Source organism: Symphalangus syndactylus, chromosome 18, assembly GCF_028878055.3.
Source record: "Symphalangus syndactylus isolate Jambi chromosome 18, NHGRI_mSymSyn1-v2.1_pri, whole genome shotgun sequence".
NCBI lineage: Eukaryota > Metazoa > Chordata > Mammalia > Primates > Hylobatidae > Symphalangus > Symphalangus syndactylus.
The window spans coordinates 95,729,451-95,750,284 of NC_072440.2; the positions used below are offsets into that span (position 1 = coordinate 95,729,451).

At 45.8% G+C, this 20,834-nt stretch overlaps 1 protein-coding gene across 3 annotated transcripts in view; it reads left to right on the forward strand.

Annotated features, from left to right (window-relative positions):
* Positions 1-20,834, forward strand: part of CYRIA (CYFIP related Rac1 interactor A) — a 110,800-nt gene that overhangs the window by 38,013 nt on the left and 51,953 nt on the right. The window contains exons 1-2 of one of the 3 annotated variants that reach the window (XM_055251863.2): positions 2,188-2,204; positions 3,914-4,069. The gene's annotated coding sequence lies outside the window, so the exon portion shown is untranslated. Of the gene's footprint in view, positions 1-2,187; positions 2,205-3,913; positions 4,070-20,834 lie in introns of those variants that run through there. The other 2 variants (XM_055251861.2, XM_055251862.2) reach the window with 2 other exon arrangements.

Below are 20,834 nucleotides of genomic sequence, written 5' to 3' on the forward strand. Positions count from 1 at the left end.
TCATCCCCTCCCTGGCCCAGCCACTCCCTCCTCCCACAGTGGTGCTGTGTAAACACCAACACCAGGATGTCATTTACTGGTGTTGGCTGACATTGGTCGGCTGCTACCCAAAGGGGACTAGGTACCAAATTCCTAATTCTGCCTGCACAGCAGCTCTCAGTCTTTCCTGCCTGGAGAGTCTCCTATCTTCCTTCTCTCCTTTTGAAGGAAGGTGTCATCTGTTCCTAGTGTATTTGCTTTGTTCTCTTTCTTTCCACTGTTTGGCTTTGCAGAATTTGAGCCAGACTGCTTAAATTCACACCTTGACTCTATCACTCAAAAGCTAAATCCCATGGACAAGTGACTTAACCATTTTGTGCCTCAGTTACCTCATCTGTAAAAGGGGACAATAATAATGCCTACCTAGTTCGATTGCCATGAGGTTTCAGGGAGTCGCTACATGTACAGTGCTAAACAAAGCCCAACACACAGTAAGTACTTAATCAGTCTTAGCTATTTTTATTATCTAAACACCTGCCCCTTCTGGTTTCTCAGTGTTGGTCTGTGCTGCTGGCATTGAGGGACTCAGTCTAAGCTCTGCTGTTGGTGAACTGTGGGCACAGGCATGCCCACCCTGGACTTTTTGTCCCTTGACTGCCCTCCCTGGAGGGTGGGGACGCGGTCTTTGGGGCCCTTTCGGCCTCTCATAGTGGATATTGCCTTCCCTTCAGTTGTTGTGCCTTGCTTTTCAATTTCCAAAGCCATTCAGAAGGGGAAGGCAGCAGCCGTTTGAAGCTGTTCCCTAGCCCTCCCCTGAATGGGGTGGGGAGGGACAGGACACGGGGAAAGGTCGCTAGACTGGAAGACAGGAGATGCCTATTTCAGGTCCTAGTTCTGTTTTGAGACTCTGGATAAGGCACCTCCTGTCTCTGATTTCGGCTTCCCCATTTATAAACTGGGGTGATTACCCCTCAGCTTTGTACCACTCTCAAAATGAGCAAAGGTGAAAAGATATGGAAAAGCATTTCACTGGCTGTCAGGTGCTACAGAAGGGCAAACTCCTGATTGTGTTGGGTGGTGTGAATCCCCACCAGGCCAGGCACAGGGCATAGCACTGTGGAAATAGCCTGGGCCACCTGTGACTGCTTGGATGGGAGCAAATGCATGCTGGTGTTGCTGGTGATATGTGAGGTTGTGCTGCCTGTGGAGATGCGAGATGAGAGTTTTCAGTTTCTTTTCGCCCCTTGCTCTCTGTTCTCCCTAATGGACACTTGGCCCCGGGGTGACTCACACAGTAAACCATCAGCAATTGCTTCAGAAGGCTTGGAGTCCTCTCAAACATATGCTGACTTTTTGTTGTTCTATGTTTGGTTTGGAGGAGTGGGGCAGATCCCTGGGAGGCCATTAGCTGTGGGACCTGGAGTGAGCCCCTGCCCTTGGAGAGCCTTTGTGGTTGCATCTGTAAGGTGGGAGAAGGTGGGGTGAGGGTGAGAGCTGAGTGGGGGTCCATGTTAACTGAATGCTAGTCCATAGATCAGAGCCAGGTTGGTGACACTAAAACCCTCTCAGAAGATTTTTAGCCATACAAGTTTCCTGACCGCTACTCTGGATTGGGTCTGTATTTTTTGTTAGCTTCGTAGATGCATAGCCAGTATGGGGGACCCGCTGGAGTAGGGGGGACCGGTATGTAATGGCTTACCCATGAGGGGCTCTGCATTCTCTACCCCCTGGTGCCCATCAGGGGTCTATGAATAGTATTAGCATTAGTAGAAGTGGTATTCCGTTATTAAGTTATTATTAGGGTCATCTCTGTGTGTGGTTGTTCCAAGTTACCAGGTGACTGTCATTCTTTACAATGTGCATTTGGAGTTGGGGAATTTCTGTAAGCCTCAGTAAGTAAATGGAGTGAACAAAGTGGATAGGAAAACAAGCAGGAGGTGTCTTAGAATCATGATCAGGAGGAAACCAAGTGTTCCGCCTGACTGATCCTCTTAGTTTTGTAGTGGAAGATAGCAGCATTTGTGCTGAACCCAGCTGAGTGAATCCATCCCAGTCATGCACACTGAAAATGGGTTCAATTTTGAGGACATTTGAGGAAAAAAAAAAAAAAAAAAAAAAGCAGTGAGGATGGGATAGCTCTCCCTGATACCTGATCACTTTGAGAGCTTTTCTCTTGTTTCCAGATCATTTTGTGACATGCCTGGCCCCTCAGCCACAGTCAAGAGGTGAGGAACAGGGCCTTACCCCAGAATCCTTCTTTGGAAATTCACCACCTTCCGTGTCTACACCTGAGGTGTGGAAAATAGCCCTGTGCCAGGCTGTGCTTGGTGGTGGGAAATGGAATTTGTGGACCCCAACCCTGAGTTTGGAGGAAGTAAACATCTTTGCCCCGCCCTGTTACCATCACAATCCGGTTTCCTAAAATGCAGGGCCCAGCTCCACTAATGTCCACTCAGAAATCACTTTCTCATCAAGCCAAGGACATTTCAGAGTTGCTGTGTTTTCTCTATCATTTCCTTCCCTCCTCCCCCACTTCACTTCCTGTTTTTTCTTCCTCTTTCTCCACCCCCACCCCATCTCTCCTGGCATGTCCCTTGTTGTCTGAGAACAGGAACAAAGCCTTGAGCCAGGGAGCGTTGATAATTGTGACTTCCTGAGGTGCCCTCTTGCTGCTGCCCCTGCTTCTGAGAGCCAGAACCAGCCCAGCCTCTGGGGGCCTGGGAGCCCCAGCTGGGAGCCTGGCAGGAAGTCTTGGACTTTAGACCCCTACTTCCCCCACAAGCCCCACCACCATCCCCCACCCCCGTCAGAAAGAGAATCTAATAAGAATAATCTTTCATGCCCTTACAACAATTTCAGCTTTAAAGAACTGTCTCATGCATTTGAGCTGAAACATTGGAAAAAACAGACAACTCTAGTGTTTGCCCTGGTAACAAACTATATAGTTCAGTTTAGATAGCAAAAAGTAGATTTAGGAGGCATGAGTTTATTTCTGCTTCTGCATTGTATCTCTTTTTGACTCTGCAGATCATCCTAGCTCTTGAAAGATTGGTTTCCTACCTCTTTGGAAAAATGGAATTAATGGTATCTCACTGGGATTTTTTGAGGACAAATTAATAAGAAAGTATATCTATACAATTCTCATGGTATGCCTGAGAGATATTTGCTTAATAAGTGAGAGCTCCCCTCTATTTTCTATGATTTGGTTTTCTGCACAAAGGAGTGGCCATTCAAATGCACAGGAGCCAATAAATGATACTCATGGAAAAAGCAATAAATGATACTCATGGAAAAAGAGTTCATGTCTGTTGCTGTGTTTCTCTGAAACACGGAGGGAAAGAGAGAGAGAGAGACACCTGGGGCCACATGTGCTTCTCGCTGAAGAGCAGCACTCACTCCCCACTGTGTCACTGTGTTCATGGGTCATGGTATTTTATAACAATATTTTTCTAATGAGAAACAGGGAGAACCATCCCAACCACATGCCTGAGGTGGGCTGTTTTACTAATTTAGCTCCCAGGGGTGAAACTACAAAAACAGCAATCTGGAAAAAGTGCCACCTCCCTTTTTCAAAATCTGTTAAACAAAAAATAAAAAGACTTCCCATTCAAGGTCAATGACCACTTGTTTGAGAAGTCAGCCTGACCACATGGCTGCATTTAAAAAATATGTCAAAGGCCAGAGAGTCAGAGACATGTTCCAGTGTGGATTCAACTCCCAAACTGCTGAGTCCCCGAGTGAGGCTGGTTTCTTCTTTGAGCCTCAATCCCCTAATTATAAAATGAAAGAATTAGACAAGACTGTCTCTTAGATGTCCTTCAGGCCTGATAATCTATGATCTTGTGACTCTCTGCTCTCCTTAAAAAATATATTGTGACTAGTGGAGAATAGGAAATTGCTTCTCACAGTAACATGACTTGCATTCCCTTTTTAGCAGGGTACCACCATCTTAAGGACAGAAAAGCTACAGGACTCTAGGAGGCCACTGTCCTGATTTGGGAAGTCCAACTTACTTTGGCCAGACAGCAGCTAAGCTGGTTCATCCCATCAGCCTGGATTGGTGAAACTGAATCACAGGAGATATTTCCAGGTAAGAAACAATTGACTTTGGTTATAACGTGTAGCACACTGATAACCATCATTATACCACAGGAAGTATGTCATATGCATGCTTATGTTATGAAAGACATGAAAGTATTAAGGAAAGGGTTCAAGGCTCTGGGTTCTATAGCTGTATTCTGAGTGAGATCTGTGCTATCCTGAGTCTTTTGAGGGTTAAGGAATGAAAGAGGGTAGCTGAGAATTACATGCAGGGGAAGAACAGTCGAGCTGTAGATCTAGGTTCCTTTTTCCTTGCAGAATCATTTAGTGTTCCTTTCTGCCCATGCTAGCCAACTAGATTTAGACAGTAGGAGGAGAGGTCCTTTGGTAGCCAATCTGAGATGGAATTTAGATCCCATGTCAGAGAACGGATTTGCATCCCACCTGCTACAACATCTTTAGAAACAAATTCAGTTCATGAAGTTTCATCCAAGAGCGCTTACAGCAGACAGGCTGCAGCTAACCACTCTCATCACCCGCTTTCCTGACCACCAACGCAATGGCTCTGTCTGCTTATTGCTCTTCTCTCTCCCCTCCTCCCAGTCACTTATGGATCCTTTCCTTCTTATGTGCAAGGAATGTGGCCACATCTACTAGAATGTCTTCATTGGAATTGCACCTGATGTAGGCTGACCTCCCTCCCAGATGACTAAAGTTTGGTCAAGCGTTCAGCTGCCTGGACTGTGGTATATTAACACATCTCCCTTACGCAGGCCCAGCGTAAGGAATCATGGTCAGGAGTCATGAAAAAAATGCCAACACACTGAGATGGACACACATCTTCACTCTTGCACTAGTTTTTGGTGTTATCTTCTGCTGTCCTCTGTCTTGAAGCTTTTCTTTTTCAGCTAGATACCTTGCCTTTTCTGAAAAACTAAAACCAGAAGCATTTCACGAAGCTAAGCATAGGACAGAAGGTAAGACCAGGTGATATCTAAAGCTTGTTTTGCATTCCCAGGATTGTCTTATCCCAGACTTGTTTCTTATGCCAGACTCTTATTCTTTGGGGAACATGTTTATCTCATGCCTGCTTCCTTTCTTCCTCTTGTAGTTTCTTTCTCTAGAGTGGTTTCTGAGCTATAGCATAATTCAGAGGAAGGAGAAAAACTTTGCGACTTAGACACACCTGACTTCAGATCTCAGCTGTGCTATGTGTTGGCTCAGTGATTTTGCTTAAATCACCATTTTAAATCCCCAAGCTTCTGTTTCCCCACCTGTAAGGTAGGGATAGTACACTCCATGTTATAAGCTGGTGTTAAGGATTAAGTGAGATTCACCCATGAGCATGGTTTCTTGCTTATAGGAGACCTCAGCAAATACCATCTCCTTTCCCTACCTACCCATTTTTAGAGCTACTTAAATATAGCTTTGATCCCATATCTAGATTTCATTTGAGCCTTGTGCATAAAATCTAGGACAGGCCTTGTCCACAAATACTGTTAAGCCCCAGTGATTTAAAAAGGAGAGAAACTGTTAACAGCCTTTTTATTTCAGAGCTCTTCATCCATAGAAGCCTTTTCTCACCTGGACTTTAGCCAGATTGCCTCTCCAGCCTGGCCATTGGAAGGTTTTCTCTGCCATACCCAAAGTTAGAACTACTACTTTCCTAGCCCTTTGTCCCATGATGTATTAGCTGAAAACTAATTCCCTCCCAGTGGCTTTTTCCCTTCAGGCTAGCCTACATCCAAGACCAAGAGTAAGAGTCAATTGATTTGGGGCAGTATCCTGGCCTGGCACTCAGCAAGACAGTCAGGGTCCAAGCACATGCTCATTCAGGGCTTTCTTCCTTGCCTGTTAGCTTTTCTAAGGCAGTCATTCATCCAGTCATCCATTCAGTCAATAGATGTTCATGGAACATGAACCATGCAGTGGGTGGCTCTTGCTATCTTGGTGATAGGGATACAGGACAGAACAAAACCAAGTTCCTGTTCTCAAGGAGCTTGCATTGAAGTAGGGTCAAGGGATCATCAACAACTAACAAACATGCATGTATTACATCAGGCAATATTAGTTGCTATGAAAAAAATAAAGCAGAAAAAAATAAAGCTAAGTCAGAGAGCTAGAGAGTTGAGGGAAATGGGCATTACTGTTTTATATACAGTGCCAGGGAATACCTCTGGATAAGGCATTATTTGGGCAAGATCTGGAGAAAGTGAGGGAGCAAGGCTAGAAGGAAGAGCCAGAACTAACTCTCTGAGCAGGTTATGCGCTTGGGCTTTACCCAACCTCGAGTGACAGTAGGATTGGAGCAGAAGGAATGAGGAGCCTGTGGAATCAAGTGAGGGCAGAAAGGACTTGGGCGTTTATGTTCTGCCTGGCTTTTCTGGAGATTCTTCTACCCTTTCTTTCTCTTCCCCAGAGCTCTTTCCCAATGTAGTGTTAGTCATTCATTCAAAAACCTTTACTGGGCCCTAGCTACTGGGACTCTGCAGATTAATGAGTCTGGGCCCCATTCTTAGGACTCCATGGCCTGGTGCTATCAAAGCTTCTTGGGGAAGTTGCATCGATAAAGTACGTTGATGTAAACAGTTGTCTTAATTTGATCATCGTAGAGTCAATTTGCTAGAGTAGGGATTTTCCACTGGAGCCTCCCACAGGTCACTTTTACCTGTTCTCTTGGAATTTACTTACATAATAGACTATTGGTCTGTCTCGCCTTCGGGGTAGAAGGAGGATCATTCATTCAGCAGATATATGAGTGCCTCTTCTATGTGAGTGCTGCACCAGGCACTGGGGATAAATGAGGACTAGGTCAGCCCCTGCGGCTGAGTTGCTTCTGGTTTTACCAGGAGACGCACTAATGGCTAGACAACACACTTTGATCGGTGTTGCGTTAGGAATGGGTGTTTGGGGAGCTCAGAGGAGGAGTCCCTGACCCAGATTGAGGGGTGGAACCACGGAAGCTTCTTGGGAGCAGGTTGTCTGCACTCAGTCCTGGAGATGAGATGTAGCCAGGCAGGAACCAAGCAAGGAGGTCAAGATGCTTCAGGGAAGGGTGTTAGGAATTTCCAGGCCGGGAGATGGAGATACATAGGCAAGGACTGTGCCTTGGGGAATCCTGTGCACCTTCACCTCCCTCCTGAGACTGTGGAATGTGGAGAGGTGAGTCTGAGAGACCGAGGAACTCACTTAGAGAGGGAGGTGAGGGTATGAATGAGGGATTTTCCAGACCAAGCCAAGTGGTTTGAGTCTGTTTTGAGGACAGCTTAGAGCTGCTCACAGTTTTTAAGCAAAAATGGATGAGTTATTAGGATTGGAGTTTTAAGAGGCAAAGAGCCTAATTTTATTTGAAACCCTGGTTCCTTAAAATGCTTATTTTATACCTCTTTCATATATTGTCATAAGATTATAGTTTCCTTGGCTCTAAAATAAGTTCACACAGATCAACTGAATGAGATGGCTGTGGGTAGCAGATGCATACAATGACCCTTCCCACCATTGGTGCTGTAGTGAATGCTAAACTCGTCATTTCATGCCCAGTCTTAGTACACAGATAGCTGTGAAATGGTTAGAACATAAGTTTTGTTTCTCTTAGAATTGGCTGGCAAAAACTTAAACTATTCTAGTAGAAATGATGGGATTTAGGTCTTGTTACATTTTCTTCTCATCAGAAAATGAATGAGTAATATACATTCCTTAACCCGGTCTCCACTGAATACTAAAATCAGAGTTTTCTTTTAGAAATTACACACTCATTAAACAGGAATATCTGAGTATCTACCAAGGGCCACACCCTGTGTTGGGCCGTGAACATCAGGACAAATCGGACATGGTCAGAACCTCAAGGAGTTTCTAATCACGTGACAAAGACAAAAGCAGCCAACAGTCAGAGGAGCAGATGGCAGATAAGAACCCAGACATGAACAGTGATGTGAATGCAGAGGATGGAATGTGTTCTCGGCCCAGGAAAGTCAGGGAAGGCTCCAAAAGGAGCCATATGATTTGGGCATTGAAGGATGAGTAGGAGTTGGGAGCTGGAAGTGAGATGCTCAGGTACAGAACTGCGTTCTATAAATAAGGGCCAACATTCATTTCTCTGTCATGGGTGAGGAGGAAATAGCCAGCCTGCTCATCATGCTCAGATAATGCCTCAACTCTGCTTTTCAAAAATCCATTAGTAGCCACCTCCTCATCCTCCCACTTTGTTCCCAACAGTGACTAAAAAGAAGCGAATTGACTAATTTGAATTGATCTTTTCTCTGACCCTATGGAGGTGTTAGTGAGCAGAATAGGGTAAGGGGACCAAGAAAAGAAGTAGAAAGAAGAGGAGGAGGAATTCATCTTCATCATCCAGAAACACTCATTTAACAGCATGGATTACACCATAGCTCTCTGGTGGTAAAATGCCGCTTTACAGAGACCCGAGTCTGCTTTTTCTAAGTGAAAACTGTATTTCCCCTGCTACCTTCCCTTTGGAACTCTTGGGGTGGAACACTTGGGGTGGAATATGTATGTGTGTGTGTGTGTGTGTGTGTGTATATATATGTGTGTGTGTGTGTATATATATATGTGTGTGTGTGTGTGTATATATATACATATATATATGTATGTATATATATATATATACACACACACACACACACACAGAGGGTTTTATGTACATGTGTATGTACATATGCATGTACCTACATGTGTGTATATATGGGTATATATGTGTGTATGTATGTACGTGTACATTATGTAGAATTTATTCTAGAACCTAGCTCAGAGCATGGTGCAGTTGACCTCCCATCACCCCTGTTGGCTGGAAGATGAATGGATGGGCTAGACTTAATCTTTCACCTGCACACTTCCCTGGTTGTGCCAAGATCTCTGCACTTCATGGTACTGGATGTTCACAAGCTCCAGGAAGTAGCTTGGGACCAGGTACAGAAGATGAGACTGAAGCTCAGGGAGGAAATGGCTTGGCCAAAGCCCATAGCTGTGAGGACATCAGGATCCAAACTCTTGTCTAATTGTCCCCTCTTGCACTGTTCATGCTGTGTATCACCCTCTCCACAAGCAGATGGGGCTTCAGGCAGATCAAGGAGGAAATTATGAAACTAAGCATTGTGTTTGGATTTGAGTCTCACCTGGACTCCAAAATGCAGGACCGGGCAAGAGTGAAGTCAGAGCAGCATATGTCTAGAAGCCCTCTGAAAGCTACATCTTTCCCTTCGGGTGTCCGCTCACATGCTTTCAGGGACGGGGAACTCACCACCTTACAAGGAAGCTGGTTCTAGTTCTAGAGACTGGGCAGCCATCCCTCCTTACAGAATCATCTCTAAACCTAACCATGCCTCAGTTCTAGTTGGCATAAACATCTCAACAGCGAGGGGCTTTGGGGTGGGTGCTTTGCTCTGATGGAGTCTTTTGAAGACAAGGGCAGCTCTGTGACATGCTCTTTACCGAAATGCATTTAGAATCACTTGCCCTCCTTACAGCCAGGGCTGTCTGGTTTCTTGTTCTTAGGGGCCCTATTTGTTCTTCCTAATGGGCTGGGCTGGGGACAAGACATATGACCTGGGTTTCTTCTCTTCTTCTCTAAGGAAAAGTAGACCTCAACAAGTGCTTTCTCTGACTCCATTCTCTCCAAAACCCGGGCTGCACCCAGGGGGAGTGAGCATTCCCTTTTATATCAGGAGAAATTCAAAAGGATTGTTTAAAAAGAGAAAGAAAGAGAATATGCTGGGAAGAGGGAGTGAAGAGAGAAAGGGGCAGTGTTCTTTTTAGAGGCAGCATCCTCCTGCCCCTGCTCCTGCACTGAGGCAGTTTTGAGCACACTCTCATGCTGGCCTGGGCTCTGTAGTCCTCCACGTCCTCAGAATCCACACCAAAGACCACCTCCCCAAGGAAGCCTGACTTGATAGCCCAGCTGGAAAGAGTTCCTTTCTCCTTCAAAACCCCACAGTGCTGCCTTTCTGTGGCGCCTTCTTGGTACAACAAGGATACAGATTTAAAAATAAATAAAGAGGGAGAGAGGGAGAAAAACAAAAAGTGACCATGATATCTGGGTTTAACTTGGATTCTAGTCCAAACTGCCACTGAGTAACCAATTAACCTTGGTCAGCCCTCTTCCCTTCATCATAACTATGAGGGAATTGGGCTTGATCATGCAACTTCTTCCATCTCTGAACTTGTCTTTAAGATACCCAACTCCCAAAAGAGTCATTGAGTCCTGTTAAATCGCACATGACCTGGCAGGACCTTGGTGTGGAGTTTGCACTTAAACCACCACCAACAGGAAGCCCCGCTGGAGGGAGATAAATTACCTCTCACCTCTTCATAGCAGGCAAGGCCTCTGTCAGCCCTCAACAGACAACAGCTGATCTGGCTCACAGAGTGAAAGGGGCTCAGCTTGTACCCTACCCTCCTGGCTGCAGGCCTTAATGAGGCAGCTACCAGCCCTGTGCTGAGAGCTCTGGCGCAGCTACAATGTTCAGTTCCTTGGTTTCAGTTCTCCCTCCTTCTTCCAACCCTGTCTTTGTTCCTTCTTTGGGTTGGAATCTAGGAGAACCGGCTTAGCAGGGGGTTTTGGCCTAGGCCTGATGGCAAGCCTGTCTTTCTCTGTTTGGAGCTGTAAGCTGGCGGCACACTGGCCCCAGGATAGAGACTGCACTGACCCGGAAGTAGGCAGAGTCCTGGGGTTGGGGCCAGGTGCACACTGGCAGAGGAGTTATGAAGAATCGTGACTGCTGAAACCAATTTGGCCAGTATGTCCTCTAAGGACCCCACTTGGTCATCAGTGCTCCTCTTAGGACCTCCTTTCTCGTACCTCAGCTCTTTCCTGTCTCCAGACCTGAAGGCTTGACTATGCTGCAAATCAAGGGAGAAGGGGAACAGCCATCTATCAATTGTCTTCAGTTGCTATAATGTGTAATACAAGGAGCCTAGAAACTTGATGACATTTGCAGAGGCACACTTACCTAGTTTCAGGACCCCTGTATAGCAAATATTGTACATGTTAGTGGGCTTCAGGTACGATTTGCTTTAATTGTGGTCTTAATATAATCCTTTGTCGTGCTGCGGTTAAGAGCCCAGGCTCTAGAGCCAGATGCTCTTGGACAAGTTTTCAAACCTCTTCATAGGACAGTTTCCTTATCTCTAAAATGAGAGGACTAATAGCACCAACCTTGTAAGGGTTCTGGGATCACTGCATGAGTTAATATGGGTAAGCATTTAGAAAGGTGCCTGGAGCACTGTAAGGACTCCGTGATTGTTAGCGATTTTTATTTTGACTTAAAGCCTCAGTTGAATTTTCTATTAGAAGCAAGTGTCTGCAGTACAACATAGGTTCAAACACTTGCTGACCATTTATGAAGCATCTCCTGGATGACTGAGTTGCAAAACCGAGGCCAGCATCCTGACAGATATCAGGATGAACACCCGGCCGACATCCCTAGAGTGTGACGCCATCTGTGCCCTTCAGACAACCAAGGAAAGGTCTTAGGAGTCCAGAGGCAGGAAGGTCCTCTGAGCGAGGAAACCTTTCAGAGGGAGTGAGAGGCCCAGAGTCAGTGTGGAAGCAGGAGCCCGGGGGAGCCAGGGAAGGCTGGAGAGTTGACAAAGGGTGACGTAGGAAAGGATGCCATTGTGAATGGGATAGTGGGAAACCAGCCAAGGGGAGAGGAATTGTTCAACAAAGAGTTTTTGGTGCTAGTGTGAGCAGTAAGTTCTACTTGAAGCCTTTTTAGTGCAAATGCCTGCAGGCCCCAGGAGCAGATCCCTCCACTTCGCCCAGCCCTGGAGTCAGGAGGAGGGGGATGTAGAATGTTCAAGTGGCGGGTTCCCACCATGAAGGATGGAGCAGGCCACCACTCTACGGCTGAGTGAGCACAGGCCTCTTCTGTGTGCAGCCTGAGCCAGGCTGGCCTCGTCCCCTTGAGGGACCTGACAAAGACTGGCTTGTTCTCCCCTGACATCAGGCCTCGCCCTCAGGATTGCTCTGTCCTTCTGGGGCAAGATCTCACACAGTGATAATCGAGCGAAATGGAAAAGAAGAATTGAGTGAAGATGGTCCCAGGCGTCACCATGCCAACCCCAGGCCTGCGGAGGGCACTTGCCCTGTGTCCCGTCTGCACCTCCCAGTTTGCACCAGGGACATCCCAGTGGGAGAGCTGCTGGTATCGTTTCAGAAAGACCAGCTGCCTCGTCACTGAGCCACCAAATGTTACAGTAACATTCAGTAATAGCTGCAATATGTAGATTGACTGTTTTCTGCTTTTGCATTGCATTTAGCGATCTAGATTTTCTATTATAACAGAGATTTCTGTGGAGAGTTGAACCTTGGAAATTTCATAAAGCTTACTTTTGGAGGGATCTGAGGGATCATTGGGTCTACCTCTGTGTGATCCCATTTGCAGGTGAAGAAGCAGGCTGGGAGAGTGGAGGCAGTGTTGGTTGTAGAAAGAGTGAAGACTTCATAGCTGTCTAGTCCAGTTCAAGGACTGAGATATTGTATGTGAAGCACTTAGTACAAAGCCCAGCCTGCAGTGGGGGCTCAGTAAGTCCTATCCCTGGTTGCAATGTAAACTTTCATTTGTTCAAGTGGGACTAATCAAGGGGTCCACTTGTAAAACCAAATGCATACTAAACCAGTGGGAGAGGGACTCCCGATTTCGGGACCAATCCTAGAACAACCACTGGGTACTTGGGGGAGGCAGAAAAGAAGGGGATATGACACTGGGATTTCAGATCCTTAGTCAAGTGCAGTGGTTCTCAAACTTGAGGACACTGAGGATTCCATTAAAACGTAGACTTGCGTTCAGCAGTTCTGAGGTGGGGCTTGAGAGACTGCATTTGTAATAAGCTCCCAGGTGGGTGCCAGTCTCCAGACCATGCTCAGAGCAGTAAGAGCCTAGAAAACTCAAAGGAAAAAAAAATAAGCCATTTTGTATTTTATGATTAGAAACAATTTATGCAGAATTCATTGCCAGAGCTCCTTTATGGACAAGAACTACTGGCTCCTGTTTGGAGCCTGATTCAGTCCATCTAATGGAGTCACACAGAAGGGAATGGTCTTCGTGAGTACCAGAATCTTGCTGTGCCACAGTTTCCTTATCTGAAAGCACTACTCTGCAGAGAGATTTTGAAGATGAGTAAGAGCCAGCAAAGAGCTTGGCATCCAGTAGGCATTCAAGAAAAGGCAGCTGTGGAGAGGGATGTGGCACCTTGCCAAGGCCATACAGCTGCTACGTGGCAGGTGACCGGGTGTCTCCACACTCCTTCCTCAGTGTATTTTCCATCCTCCACTGAGCACCAGAGGACCTGAGATTATTTTGTGTAGCTGAGCTGGTTGTCAGATGATATGAGCTGGGGAGCAACTCAGACCTCGTGCTGGAATCACAATTTGCTGTCTTCAAGTGGAATGAAGAAATAGCCCAAAGAGTGTGTGATCTGTCTGGGAGGCTTGCAAGCTCTCCAGAGGGTGAAAGGCAAAGCGTTCAAATGTAGAGGACTGTGTGGCCACAGACAGCAGCCTGGGAACCCTGACGACAGGGGAAGGTTGAAATCAGGATAGAGCATGGCTGAGTCATCAGGAGCCAGGCTGCGCTTACACAGAAATTCAGAGATAAACTTTGTGCGTTTGTTTGTTTGGTTTAATTGTGGTCTTGGCTTATCAATCTAAACAGGGAAGTTCCACAAGGACTTTGCTGCCTTCTTTTATGGATTGCAGATTTCCTGCAGGGACATCCACCATGGAAGCAACTTGGACCTTTGTCCATCTCCCATCTGTCCATAAGAGCAGGCTCGGGGGTACAGATCTTGAATTGAGGGTCTTCAACTATGTGCATTTCCATTTCCAGAGTATTTTCCAGACCCAAAATATAATTTTAAGTGGAGGTTTTGTTTAAATGAGTTATAGAAACTCATTCTGATAAGCTTGTGGTAGGATTCCAACCTTTCTTTTTACCCTTAACTTGAGTGAAGTTGATTCAGCCACAACGCAGATGTTTTCCTCAGTGGAAAACGTGACTTAAGAAACTAGTTGAAGGGGCTGGAGAGGATAATTACTAAGCCAAATGGCTAAGTCTATTCATGTTTCCTTCTCAAATGTCATAGCCCCGTTTTCTGGCAAAGTGGTCAAGACAGATGCTTTTGAAATGACCTTGAAGCGGGAATTGGGTTACTACTACATTAAGTAAGCATTGGCTACTACAACTGTGAGTTTAAACACTTTTTACAAATGAGGGGAATCACTTTTAGAAAATGTTCAGGATGTTGAACTTGATACTTCTGCTTTGTCCTTTTTTCACAAATTTCTACATTTGTATTCTGTACCTACCTGACCAGGTCTGGCATTTTTAATGTGAGATGATAATGCCCCTTAGTGGATAAAGTACTTAACTGCAAGCTCTTGCATTTGCCCAAAGAAAAGCTCTCCAATTTAGCAGAAATATACAATACAGTAACTCTTCAAACTAACCTACTGGAGGGTAATTGTGAGAATTAAATGAGGGCATTTGCGTGTAGCACTTAGCATAGCATTGAGTGCAGGGCTGACACTTAGCGAATGGCTGCTGTTAGTGTAGTTATCAGATCATGAGAATTTGATTTAGATGAAGGGCTTTGAAAGCAGGGAATGAGTCTCCTTGGGATTTCAGTGTCAGGGTCCTCTGTGACTGCTCTGGTATGCATTAGGAAACAGGACTGAAGAGAATCATGTCCTCCCCTGGGACAGGACTACCCGCTGGCTCTCCTGCCCAGAGGTGGAGGCAGTAAATACCTGAAAATGCACTCCTGAAAATGCATGGAAGTCTCCCAGCCTTCAGCATTCTTCAAAATTCCTTCAGCTGGAATTTTGACTTAAAGGAGTGTACTAATTCATTCTCATGCTGTTATAAAGACATACCCAAGACTGGGTAATTTATAAAGGAAAGAGGTTTAATTGACTCACAGTTCCACATGGCTGTGGAGGCCTCACAATCAAGGAGGAAGACGAATGAGGAGCAAAGTCACGTCTTACATGGTAGCAGGCAAGAAAGCTTGTGCAGGGGAACTCCCATTTATAAAACCATCAGATCTCATGAGACACATTCACTACCATGAGAACAGTATGGGGGGGGGAACTGCCACCATGATTCAATTACCTCCCACCAGGTCCCTCCCACGACGTGTCGGGATTATGGGACCTACAATTCCAGATGAGATTTTGGGTGGGGACACAGTCAAACCATATCAAGAAGCATCCATAAAATGAGCATCCACCTCCGCTTGGTGGGGAGACATTGCTATTTTTCAGCGTCTATCCTTGAAGTTGGACTTCTCACCTAGCTCAGCCTCCTGCAGCTGATTGGCTGCTTCAGAGGCCAGAGCAGAGATGGTTCTGCAGGCTTCTCATCATGGAAGTAAGTCTCTGGCCATCACATCCTAGCAGTGGGTGGCAGGCTCTTCTCAAATCATGCTGTCTTTTTTAGAAGTTAATTTGTGCATCATTGAGGACATATTTCACTTTTTTTGTTGACTCAAATTATCTTTCTTTTAACTTTCAAGCATAGCATGAGATCTTTAGCTATATCTTTATTAAACTGAGTGTCACCATGGTGGAACCATTTTTATTCCTCCCCTCCCTTCATCCCACCCTCTTTTTTCCTCCTTTTCTCTTTCTTCCTTATTTCCTTCCTTCCTTCCTTCTTCCTATCCTCTCACCCTGTTCCCCCCTCCCATCCACATGCCCTCCCTTCCTTCCCTCTTTCTCTCTTTCTAAGTAGTTGCCTGGAAGAACCTCAGGCTGGAAGGACTTGGATTCTGATTGTGGCCTTCACACTATCATTCTTCACTTATTCTTTCATGTATTCAGCCACACACATTCCCTGGGTGGTTTGCTGTGGATTCAATCACAAGTAAGTTCCAGTTCCCATCCAGGGGGTCTTCACCTCCTAGGAGGAGAGCCAGGCAGGTAAGCAGGAGTGACCAGGAATGTGGAAATGTGGTGGGAGAGAGGACACAGGGGGCTGTGGCACAAGGTGCAGAGGGCAAGGAGTCCCTCCTGCAGGACTGGGACAGGTATCGTGGCCTGGCAGGAAACTACTTTCAGAGCAGGCTTAAGAGCCACACAGGAAACCTGGTCCCACTACTTCAACATAACCAGAAGATTGGGAGATGGCAATGGCTTGGCTTTCGCAGATCTTAAAGCCAACCCTGTGATGGCTGCCACTCCAGAGACCCCTCATGTCCAACCTCCACCACCACCACCCCTGCCCCTCTGCCCAGTACGTGCGATCTCAGCAGATCCCAAAGTGAAGGACGTTGGGCTCCCTTCTTCACAGCTCACAGGTGTCTTGGCAGTGGGGTGTTCACTGGGAGTTTCTCCCTCTCCTCCACCTCGAGCTACAGCCCCTTTCTGCAGGAAACCCTCCCAGACTATTCTAGTCCAGATGAGGCACCTCCTCTTTTAGACTCCTTTCCCCAAACACTTTGCCTTTACCCAGATCACAGTCCTCACTAGAGTCTTCCTCCCCATTATAGTTGTCTTGGAACGCAGATTCTCATCCTTACTGGTCCTTACTACAGGAGCCGTGTTTTATTTAGCCCTAGTCTCTAAAAAGAGCAATGCTCATGTATTTATTTCTTTGACTAGTCACCAGATTTATTTATTTATTTTTGAGATGGAGTCTCTGTCACTAGGGTGGAGTGCAGTGGTGCAATCTCGGCTCACTGCAACCTCCACCTCCTGGGTTCAGGCAATTCTCCTGCCTCAGCCTCCCAAGTAGCTGGGGCTACAGGCACATGCCACCACACAAGCTAATTTTTTTGTATTTTTAGTAGAGACAGGGTTTCACCATGTTGTCAAGGATGGTCTTGATCTCTTAACCTCATGATCTGCCCGCCTCAGCCTCCCAAAGTGCTGGGATTACAGGCATGAGCCACGGCCCCCGGCCTAGTCACTAGATTTCAACTCTGTATTAAGAACTGTGCTAGGTACAGGGGATGGATTGATGATTAATACCTGTCCTCAAGAAGTTCAACAGATAGGTGTAAATATTATATTTTTGATAGAAATATATGCAAGATATACAGGGTATATATATATATATATGTTGGGACTAAGAGAAGTCAATCCTATTTTTGAGGCAAGTGCCAAGGATGATGAGGGGTGATGGATAGAGGGAGGATCAGCAGAATTGAATAAAATGGGAAGTGAAATGTGGGTAGTTAGGTAACTAAGCAGAGCCTATACAGTTTTGCCAACTATACAGAAATTTTGGTTATGCTTGTAATTTCTAGGAACTTCACAGAAGTTTATCATGTGTTCCAACTACATGGGGCAGTGTACATAGGCTGCCGAAGCCTTGGGATTTTTGAGTCTCAACTTTATCGTCTGTACCTAAACAGGACTGGGCCACTGGGCTGGATCAGGGACACTTCTCCCTGTTCCATGGCCGCAGGCCATGTCTTAAGCCATTTTCTGTTTCCCAAAAACATGTAATAATAGTGCAGGAGTATTTGACAAAATAACATAGTGGCTTAGACTGTGAGTTTCCTGGTATGATGGGCTGTGTTTAAATTCCAGTTCTGCTGGTGATTAACTGAGTTACCTTAGGCAAGTTATTCACTTGCTTCAGTGTTCTCATTTCTGAAAGGGAGATGGTAGTAGCACAGAATCTTGAGTTTGCTTTTGGCATTGAAGATGACACTATATGTATTTAGCACAATGCCTAGCACAGAATATATGCACACTCTGTGGAAGTTATTATTATTATTCATCTTACTAAGTAAGCAGTAAGTACTTAATTGCATTTTTTGTTGGCTGTAAATCAGTACATATTGGCAATATGGTCTGTCTGCCAAAATGCCTCAGTACCATCTTGGGTTACATCAGTAGAGGTTTAGTGTCCAGATGGAAGCGAGATGCAGTCCTTCTGGTCAGACCATACTCAGAGGCCTGGAAACGGTTCTGGATACTACACAGTAGTAGATTCTCTGACCAGTAAGAGTGTGTGAATAAAATATCAGGATGATCTGAGAACCTCTTTTCCCCTGTAATATGGAGGAAGAAGCATATGTTTTGTTTTAGGAGGAGAAGCGACAGGGGAGTCATGGAAGATGTCCTTATTTATTCCACATATATGTATGACATTCCTTCTATGTGTCAGGCCCTATTCTAGGAGTTGAGGGTACATAAATAAATGATGACATATACTAAAAAGAAAAGCAGAGTTACTGGAGAGTGGGAGTAAAATAGTATTTTGGACAAAACAGTTAGGTTGAACTCCACTGAAAAATAAATCCCGAATGAATATATAAAGAAAATCTATTCAGATTGTGGAAAAACATTCCAGGCAGAAGGACTGGCAAGTGCAAGGGTCCTGTGGTAGAAATATGTGGTCTCCAGCTAGAAGCTGAGGTCTGAGGAGGGGTGAGATGACATGCCCAGGGTCTTGTGGCTAATCCATGTTACAATTGAGATGTTGATATTTAAAGTCAGACTTTTCAGACAGCAAAGCTCATGTCTATTGCACTGTACTCTTTAGACAAGGGAGGGAGAGAAGAGCCTGGGGTCCCCCTTGTGTGCTTTATCCCCGGTATCCCTGGCCCGCAGTTCCAGAGATGACCAGCAGAGGGTACCATGCACCAGGTTTCCGCAGCCACTGCCTGAAGCCATGTTGAATGAGCAAATGTCTGCAGCCGCCTCTGTGAGATCTAAATGTCTCCTTGGCAGGAAATCCGCGAGGAGCACGGCGGGGTTGTGCAAACAGCCTTACAATGTCCGCTTGTGTATGTGCACTCGCCTTCGCCTGCATCGCCCACAATGCTCTGTGTTTTTTTTGGATAATGGGGCTCTGTGGACCCATGTGCCTTGTCATGCAAAGGGAGTGACCTGCGTTTGTCATAAATGGGCTCTTGTATGATTAATAGCCATGTGAATCATCCCGTCGCAGCAGCAGTTCAGCACCCAGCTTCACCTCTTCACTGACGTGGTGGTCTGAGTCGGCATTCTTCTCCAGCTCCAAAGCAACAGTGCAGGATTTATTGCTAAAAGGGCAATGACTTTGCGCTGTGGTTGCAATTTTTGAAATGCAAGGCAGGGGGCGCAGATACTTATTTGTTAGGACCTACTGCATGCCAGATGCTACACTAAGAACTTCTACCTGCATTATCTTACTTACCTAGTAACAATGCTAAAAAGGGAATATTTTGATTTACATTTTACTAACAGGGGAAACTCAGATTCAATAGAGTCCGATGAGCCTCCCAACGTCTCCAAAGCTCGTGCTGTTTCCATGAAATCATTCCCTTTCCTTTTTAGAGTAGCTTAGTCCGTAGTCCACACTACAAAACGCCGTCCTCATTCCACTTGGCCATCTATAAACTGAAATTTGCGATCTTAAAATAGATGAGGGATTCCCTCGTTTCTGGGCTTCCGTGTATTTATTTTACCTCCTGAAAATATATCAGTCTGCATGTGTGCATTTTTCTGAGAAAGCCAGTTTTCATTCGATTTTCAAAGTAGTCTGTGGTCCTAAAACAAAAGGGCCAATCACCCAAAAGTGTTTATATTTGGGGAAATGCTTATTTTTCTCTGACCCGTTTCTCTCACCAGTGACTGTTTTCTCTGCTCAGTCTGTGTGGTTGACGTCTTTGTTGTTGCTGCTGGATAGTGACTACTTATTCAGCCCTTCCCATCCATCTCAGTGGCCGTAAATGAATAATGTGATGTGTCGGACCCTGCTTGGTGGTTGGGTGGGCAGGAGTGAGGAGGCGTGGTTGAAATGGCTAAAACGCTGACAGCCAGTCAGAGATAGCCCCTGCAAGAATCCACAACAGCAAAGGTGCTTACTTATGCCTGGGGTTTGGGGAGGAGGTTGCTGGGAGAAACGATAGGCCGTCTTTAGGCGGTCAAGGCAAAAGGAACAGCATGAGTAAAAAAACAGAGGCAAGGACCAGGCACTCTGGCTCACACCTGTAATCCCAGCACTTTGGGAGGCCTAGGCAGGTGGATTACTTGAGGCCAAGAGTTCAAGACCAGGCTGACCAAGATGGTGAAACCCTGTCTCTACTAAAAATACGAAAATTAGCCAGGTGTGGTGGCACACACCTGTAATCCCACCTGCTTGGGAGGCTAAGGCAGGAGAATCGTTTGAACCCGGGAACCTGGGAGGCAGAGGTTGCAGTGAGCCAAGATAGTGCCATTGCACTCTAGCCTAGATGACAGAGCAGACTCCATCTCAAAAAAAAAAAAAAAAAAAAAAAGAAGAAGCAAGGAGGCAGGAACCCTTCCACTGTCATATTCTGGTGTGGCTTACGTACAGAGTGATCAGAGGAGCTTCAGCAGAGGGGCAGAATCTTGAAAGAGAGCTCTAAGCCAGGCTTATAGCCTTGCATACCAAGTAAAAAATTTACCCACCTTTATTTGACAGCCAGCTTAGCAGGCGTTTATGCTAACCATGGCTAACTTCATCAACTCAGCTAACTCTGTATTCTATTTGTTCCCTGGATTCTGTCTCAGGAAGTAGCACCCCCCACCCGCTCCTCCTTGCCTGACAGGCCCACCTCCCACCACTCTGCAGACTCTCACCTCATCGACGTTTCCTGTCCCAGTCTTAGGTTGACCGTCTGCACAGCTTGCTCAGGTACCAAGCCAGGGCTTTTATTTTAACATGTTAGTTTTGTTTGCAACGATGAGTACATTGAAACAAGGGCAATTGCTCCTTTCAGAAGCTGGAAACAAAGGCAGAGCCGCACCTGTCTCTGAGATTTCAAGTGAAGTTTTGACACTCTGGACATTCTTGATGCTTGAGATTTCACGGAGCATGCTAATCTCTCTTGGCCTC